The following is a 7,323-nucleotide window of genomic DNA, read 5'->3' as shown; positions in this document are numbered from 1 at the left end:
ATGGGGAGACGTGCGCGAGGGCTCGGCAGCGGAGCAAGCCGGCCGAGGCCACTGGAGCGTTGCTCGCGCTTGTCGGGCCGGACGTCGCACGGGCTGCGTCCTCTTTCCAGCCTGGGCCGGGCCGCCGGGCCGTCGGGTACCTGAAGGAAGGAAAGAGGATGCCTGCAGAGAGGCAGAAGGGGCGGTTCTGCGGAGGCGTGTGGCCCGGAGACCCCGTGCCCGGCCCCGCGCGGGTCGAGGCGCTCCCCTCGGCCGCTTGGCCGCCGCCGGCCGAGCCCTGAGCCGTCCGCACGTTGCTGAGGAGTCGCGGAGACTCCCGCAGCGGGCCCTGTGGGGTTTTCCTCAAGCCAGGGTCGTGGGGGCGGGGGCAGGTCTCCCCGGCCTCCTCAGGGGCGAGCCGAGGCGCCTGGGGAGCCGCCTGCCGCCAGCCAGGCCCCTGAGGGTGGGCCAGGGCGTCAGGCGCCTTCTGGAGGATGGCGCCGAGGGTCCTCTTCCTCCTAGACGGCCCGGTCCAAGCGGGCCTGAGGAATAAGCCTCCATCCCTGCTGTCTGGCCTTTGTCAGACGCGGCACCCCGGCTCTGCGGCTCCCCGGAACGACAGCGGCTCCCGCCCCCCGGAGCAGGCGGCTGCAGCGGCGCAGCAGCAGGCCGCGGGCAAGGTAAATGGCGCGGTCTCTCTTCTCTCGCGACTCTTTGTGGAAGCGCGGCCGCGCGCTGCAGCAGCCCGGCCTGGCCTGCGCGGCGTGCGCTCCAGGCAGGGCTCTCCGCCGCCGCGTTTCGGGCGCTGCCACTCGGAGCCTGACACTTAAACCCCACGCTGAGGTCTCCTGGCACGGCCTGGCCGACTCCGGCCCGAACTCCTAGACGTGGCGTTGCTCTGGCCGTGGCGCCTTGGCTCCTCTCCTGGTGTGGCTCGGTGGGGGGAGCCGGCCGGGACGTCTGCCGTCGTCCTCCCAGGCGAGAAACGCCGAGGCCACCCCTCCCAGTTGCCCTCGGGTGCGGGTGCTGTGTGCCACGTGCCACGTGCGGTGGGCTACGCCCGGGGTGGGGGGGGGGGGCGACGACGAGGGTCCTCCCCGCTGCCGCCTGTGCTGGCCGGCGTGCCCTCCCGGGTCCCTCCCGCGCTAGCTTGGGTGAGGATCTGCTGAATGGCCAGAGCTGGGCTGCGTGCGGGCGGCGGTGGCAGCGAAGGAGGGAAGAGTGAGGGTCAGGAAGGTCCTGCAGGACCGAGTCCCAGCAGAGGCCTTCCCCCGGGTTGCCGGGGAGGCGGTCCCGTGGTGTCCCGGGGCGGCGTTGGAGCCGGGCGCGGGGCGTGCCCTCCTCAGCCCAGCCGTCCCGGGGTTTTCCCGCTGAGATCGCAACGCACGCAGCACGCTTGTGTTGGCCGTGTGGTTCGGAAGGCTCCCCTTGATGCTGGCGTCGGGCGCAGCCCGCGCGCCTCTGCCGGGGGACTTGGGAAGCGGACTCCCTGCGAGCGCCGAGCCCCAGAGCGGTGCGCTGGGCCTGGCCGAGCTTGGCAGGTGCCCGCGTTCCTCTCAGAGCACGCTGTCCCCGTGGCCCTGCGGGAGCCCGGGAAGGGCCCCGTCCCCGGGAGGCCGTGGCGCCCGTGGGCAGCCGCTGCGCAGAGGAGACGACCCCTTGGCGAGGGAGGGCCGCAGAGGCGGGGCACGGGCCGTGGAAGGGCTGGCAGGCAGAGCCCGGCCCCAAGGAGGAGCTCGGCTTCCAGAGCTGGGGCGTGGGCTTTTCCGTCCGCGTCCGTGCTCCTCTCTCTTCTGGAGGGGGAGCCAAGCAGCTTCAAGCTTCTGGGGTGGCGGCGGTGGGGAGGAGGGCGGAGGGCGGCCCCCTGGCCCGACATGCCCGTCTGCCTGGCACCTGCCCCTGCCTCGCTGGGCGTGGCCTCTGCCGGCCCTGTGTGGGACAGGGGCCCTTGCTCTTCTGCTTTGTCGGACACAGGCGGGGAGGTGTGGCGCCGGTGGCCCCTGCCCGTGGTGGGGTGTGGGTTGCGCGCCCGGCCGGGCGGGCCCGCGGTGGCGGGGCTGGAGTGGTCTGGCCCTGCTGCCGCTCCCCTGGCACCTGGCGGAGGGGAGGGAGCCGGGTGGGGTGCTGGGCCCTGCTTCCGTGGGTTTCAGCTCTCGTTGGTGCTGGTGCTCGCGTGGGCCACGTCACCCTCCCTTCACCCTTGTATCGCGCAGGTGAGCGTGCGGTCCGGCGGGCCGGCCGCGTGGCGAGGACCAGCCGGCGGCACGCCCAACGCCGCGGGCGTCGCGGCCGCCACGAGCTCGGGGCCGCCAGCCCCTCCTGCGGCCGGGCGACCTCTGGGCCGTCCGCCCTCGCCTCCACCTGCCGCCCGCGGTAAGGCCACCTGAAGAGTCGGAGTTGCCTCGTTGGCGGGTTCATCTCTTGGCCTCTGGCTTGGTTGGGTCGAATGGGGAGACGTGCGCGAGGGCTCGGCAGCGCGAGGGCCAAGCCGGCCGAGGCCACTGGAGCGTTGCTCGCGCTTGTCGGGCCGGACGTCGCACGGGCTGCGTCCTCTTCCCAGCCTGGGCCGGGCCGCCGGGCCGTCGGGTACCTGAAGGAAGGAAAGAGGATGCCTGCAGAGAGGCAGAAGGGGCGGTTCTGCGGAGGCGTGTGGCCCGGAGACCCCGTGCCCGGCCCCGCGCGGGTCGAGGCGCTCCCTCGGCCGCTTGGCCGCCGCCGGCCGAGCCCTGAGCCGTCCGCACGTTGCTAAAGTGACGGAGACTCCCGCAGCGGGCCCTGTGGGGTTTTCCTCAAGCCAGGGTCGTGGGGGCGGGGGCGGGTGCCCCCCCGGCCTCCTCAGGGGCGAGCCGAGGCGCCTGGGGAGCCGCCTGCCGCCAGCCAGGCCCCTGAGGGTGGGCCAGGGCGTCAGGCGCCTTCTGGAGGATGGCGCCGAGGGTCCCTGTTCCTTCCTCACGGCCCGGTCCAAGCGGGCCTGAAGATAAGCCCCCATCCCTGCTGTCTGGCCTTTGTCAGACGCGGCACCCGGCTCTGCGGCTCCCCGGAACGACAGCGGCTCCCGCCCCCCGGAGCAGGCGGCTGCAGCGGCGCAGCAGCAGGCCGCGGGCAAGGTAAATGGCGCGGTCTCTCTTCTCTCGCGACTCTTTGTGGAAGCGCGGCCGCGCGCTGCAGCAGCCCGGCCTGGCCTGCGCGGCGCTTCGTGTGTCCCGTGGCACGGCGACCGGGTCATCGCCCTTGGCGCCAGGGCCATCCATCCCCCCAGGCGCCTCCGGCCCCCCGCCTCTGGGCTCTCACCGTCTGGCGCCCCCAGAGGCCCCCGGTGCTCCCGGGCTGAGGACGGCAGGGCTCTCCCGCCGCCGCGTTTCGGGCGCTGCCACTCGGAGCCTGACACTTAAACCCCACGCTGAGGTCTCCTGGCACGGCCTGGCCGACTCCGGCCCGAACTCCTACACGTGGCATTGCTCTGGCCGTGGCGCCTTGGCTCCTCTCCTGGTGTGGCTCGGTGGGGGGAGCCGGCCGGGGGCGTCTTGCCGTCGTCCTCCCAGGCGAGAAACGCCGGAGGCCACCCCTCCCAGTTGCCCTCGGGTGCGGGTGCTGTGTGCCACGTGCCACGTGCGGTGGGCTACGCCCGGGGTGGGGGCTGGCCAGGTCCCTGCCGCTGCCGCCTGTGCTGGCCGGCGTGCCCTCCTGGGTCCCTCCCGCGCTAGCTTGGGTGAGGATCTGCTGAATGGCCAGAGCTGGGCTGCGTGCGGGCGGCGGTGGACGGGGGCCCTGAAGGAGGGAAGAGTGAGGGTCAGGAAGGTCCTGCAGGACCGAGTCCCAGCAGAAGCCTTCCCCCGGGTTGCCGGGGAGGCGGTCCCGTGGTGTCCCGGGGCGGCGTTGGAGCCGGGCGCGGGGCGTGCCCTCCTCAGCCCAGCCGTCCCGGGGTTTTCCCGCTGAGGTCGCAACGCACGCAGCACGCTTGTGTTGGCCGTGTGGTTCGAAGGCTCCCTCGTGTTGGCGTCGGGCGCAGCCCGCGCGCCTCTGCCGGGGGACTTGGGAAGCGGACTCCCCTGCGAGCGCCGAGCCCCAGAGCGGTGCGCTGGGCCTGGCCGAGCTTGGCAGGTGCCCGCGTTCCTCTCAGAGCACGCTGTCCCCCGTGGCCCTGCGGGAGCCCGGGAAGGGCCCCCGTCCCGGGAGGCCGTGGCGCCCGTGGGCAGCGCGCTTGGCAGGGGGGACGCTCCCCTTGGCGAGGGAGGCCGCAGGGGCGGGCACGGGCCGTGGAAGGGCTGGCAGGCAGAGCCCGGCCCCAAGGAGGAGCTCGGCTTCCAGAGCTGGGGCGTGGGCTTTTCCGTCCGCGTCCGTGCTCCTCTCTCTTCTGGAGGGGGAGCCAAGCAGCTTCAAGCTTCTGGGGTGGCGGCGGTGGGGAGGAGGGCGGAGGGCGGCCCCCTGGCCCGACATGCCCGTCTGCCTGGCACCTGCCCCTGCCTTCGCTGGGCGTGGCCTCTGCCGGCCCTGTGTGGGACAGGGGCCCTTGCTCTTCTGCTTTGTCGGACACAGGCGGGGAGGTGTGGCGCCGGTGGCCCCTGCCCGTGGTGGGGTGTGGGTTGCGCGCCCGGCCGGGCGGGCCCGCGGTGGCGGGGCTGGAGTGGTCTGGCCCTGCTGCCGCTCCCCTGGCACCTGGCGGAGGGGCGGGAGCCGGGTGGGGTGCTGGGCCCTGCTTCCGTGGGTTTCAGCTCTCGTTGGTGCTGGTGCTCGCGTGGGCCACGTCACCCTCCCTTCACCCTTGTATCGTGCAGGTGAGCGTGCGGTCCGGCGGGCCGGCCGCGTGGCGAGGACCAGCCGGCGGCACGTCCAACGCCACGGGCGTCGCGGCCGCCACGAGCTCGGGGCCGCCAGCCCCTCCTGCGGCCGCGCGACCTCTGGGCCGTCCGCCCTCGCCTCCACCTGCCGCCCGCGGTAAGGCCACCTGAAGAGTCGGAGTTGCCTCGTAGGGCGGGTTCATCTCTTGGCCTCTGGCTTGGTTGGGTCGAATGGGGAGACGTGCGCGAGGGCTCGGCAGCGCGAGGGCCAAGCCGGCCGAGGCCACTGGAGCGTTGCTCGCGCTTGTCGGGCCGGACGTCGCACGGGCTGCGTCCTCTTTCCAGCCTGGGCCGGGCCGCCGGGCCGTCGGGTGCCTGAAGGAAGGAAAGAGGATGCCTGCAGAGAGGCAGAAGGGGCGGTTCTGCGGAGGCGCGTGGCCCGGAGACCCCGTGCCCGGCCCCGCGCGGGTCGAGGCGCTCCCCTCGGCCGCTTGGCCGCCGCCGGCCGAGCCCTGAGCCGTCCGCACGTTGCTGAGGAGTCGCGGAGACTCCCGCAGCGGGCCCTGTGGGGTTTTCCTCAAGCCAGGGTCGTGGGGGCGGGGGCAGGTCTCCCCGGCCTCCTCAGGGGCGAGCCGAGGCGCCTGGGGAGCCGCCTGCCGCCAGCCAGGCCCCTGAGGGTGGGCCAGGGCGTCAGGCGCCTTCTGGAGGATGGCGCCGAGGGTCCCTGTTCCTTCCTCACGGCCCGGTCCAAGCGGGCCTGAGGGATAGAGCCTCCATCCCTGCTGTCTGGCCTTTGTCAGACGCGGCACCCGGCTCTGCGGCTCCCAGGAACGACAGCGGCTCCCGCCCCCCGGAGCAGGCGGCTGCAGCGGCGCAGCAGCAGGCCGCGGGCAAGGTAAATGGCGCGGTCTCTCTTCTTCTCGCGACTCTTTGTGGAAGCGCGGCCGCGCGCTGCAGCAGCCCGGCCTGGCCTGCGCGGCGCTTCGTGTGTCCCGTGGCACGGCGACCGGGTCATCGCCCTTGGCGCCAGCGCCATCCTTCCCCAGGCGCCTCCGGCCCCCCGCCCTCTGGGCTCTCACCGTTGCTGGCGCCCCCAGAGGCCCCCGGTGCTCCCGGGCTGAGGACGGCAGGGCTCTCCCGCCGCCGCGTTTCGGGCGCTGCCACTCGGAGCCTGACACTTAAACCCCACGCTGAGGTCTCCTGGCACGGCCTGGCCGACTCCGGCCCGAACTCCTAGACGTGGCGTTGCTCTGGCCGTGGCGCCTTGGCTCCTCTCCTGGTGTGGCTCGGTGGGGGGAGCCGGCCGGGGACGTCTGCCGTCGTCCTCCCAGGCGAGAAACGCCGGAGGCCACCCCTCCAGTTGCCCTCGGGTGCGGGTGCTGTGTGCCACGTGCCACGTGCGGTGGGCTACGCCCGGGGTGGGGGGGGGGGCGACGGCGGAGTTCCTGCCGCTGCCGCCTGTGCTGGCCGGCGTGCCCTCCCGGGTCCCTCCCGCGCTAGCGTGGGTGAGGATCTGCTGAATGGCCAGAGCTGGGCTGCGTGCGGGCGGCGGTGGACGGGGCCCCTGAAAGGAGGGAAGAGTGAGGGTCAGGAAGGTCCTGCAGGACCGAGTCCCAGCAGAGGCCTTCCCCCGGGTTGCCGGGGAGGCGGTCCCGTGGTGTCCCGGGGCGGCGTTGGAGCCGGGCGCGGGGCGTGCCCTCCTCAGCCCAGCCGTCCCGGGGTTTTCCCGCTGAGATCGCAACGCACGCAGCACGCTTGTGTTGGCCGTGTGGTTCGGAAGGCTCCCCTCGTGTTGGCGTCGGGCGCAGCCCGCGCGCCTCTGCCGGGGGACTTGGGAAGCGGACTCCCCTGCGAGCGCCGAGCCCCAGAGCGGTGCGCTGGGCCTGGCCGAGCTTGGCAGGTGCCCGCGTTCCTCTCAGAGCACGCTGTCCCCGTGGCCCTGCGGGAGCCCGGGAAGGGCCCCCGTCCCGGGAGGCCGTGGTGCCCGTGGGCAGCCGCTGCGCAGAGGAGACGACCCCTTGGCGAGGGAGGGCCGCAGAGGCGGGGCACGGGCCGTGGAAGGGCTGGCAGGCAGAGCCCGGCCCCAAGGAGGAGCTCGGCTTCCAGAGCTGGGGCGTGGGCTTTTCCGTCCGCGTCCGTGCTCCTCTCTTCTGGAGGGGGAGCCAAGCAGCTTCAAGCTTCTGGGGTGGCGGCGGTGGGAGGAGGGCGGAGGGCGGCCCCCTGGCCCGACATGCCCGTCTGCCTGGCACCTGCCCCTGCCTTCGCTGGGCGTGGCCTCTGCCGGCCCTGTGTGGGACAGGGGCCCTTGCTCTTCTGCTTTGTCGGACACAGGCGGGGAGGTGTGGCGCCGGTGGCCCCTGCCCGTGGTGGGGTGTGGGTTGCGCGCCCGGCCGGGCGGGCCCGCGGTGGCGGGGCTGGAGTGGTCTGGCCCTGCTGCCGCTCCCCTGGCACCTGGCGGAGGGGCGGGAGCCGGGTGGGGTGCTGGGCCCTGCTTCCGTGGGTTTCAGCTCTCGTTGGTGCTGGTGCTCGCGTGGGCCACGTCACCCTCCCTTCACCCTTGTATCGC

At 73.9% G+C, this 7,323-nt stretch overlaps 1 long non-coding RNA gene across 1 annotated transcript; it reads left to right on the top strand.

The window, feature by feature from the left end:
• Positions 1-571: 571 nt before the first annotated feature.
• LOC139074952 (uncharacterized) lies at positions 572-5,475 on the top strand. The gene is made up of 4 exons (XR_011524982.1): positions 572-659; positions 2,193-2,352; positions 2,992-3,086; positions 4,755-5,475. It is a non-coding gene; the product is annotated as an uncharacterized lncRNA (long non-coding RNA).
• Positions 5,476-7,323: the final 1,848 nt, after the last annotated feature.

The sequence above is a fragment of the Equus przewalskii genome, chromosome 12, assembly GCF_037783145.1.
Source record: "Equus przewalskii isolate Varuska chromosome 12, EquPr2, whole genome shotgun sequence".
NCBI classification, from domain to species: domain Eukaryota; kingdom Metazoa; phylum Chordata; class Mammalia; order Perissodactyla; family Equidae; genus Equus; species Equus przewalskii.
The sequence above is the reverse complement of the archived record's forward strand: the minus strand, read 5'-3'. Positions and strand labels throughout refer to the sequence as shown.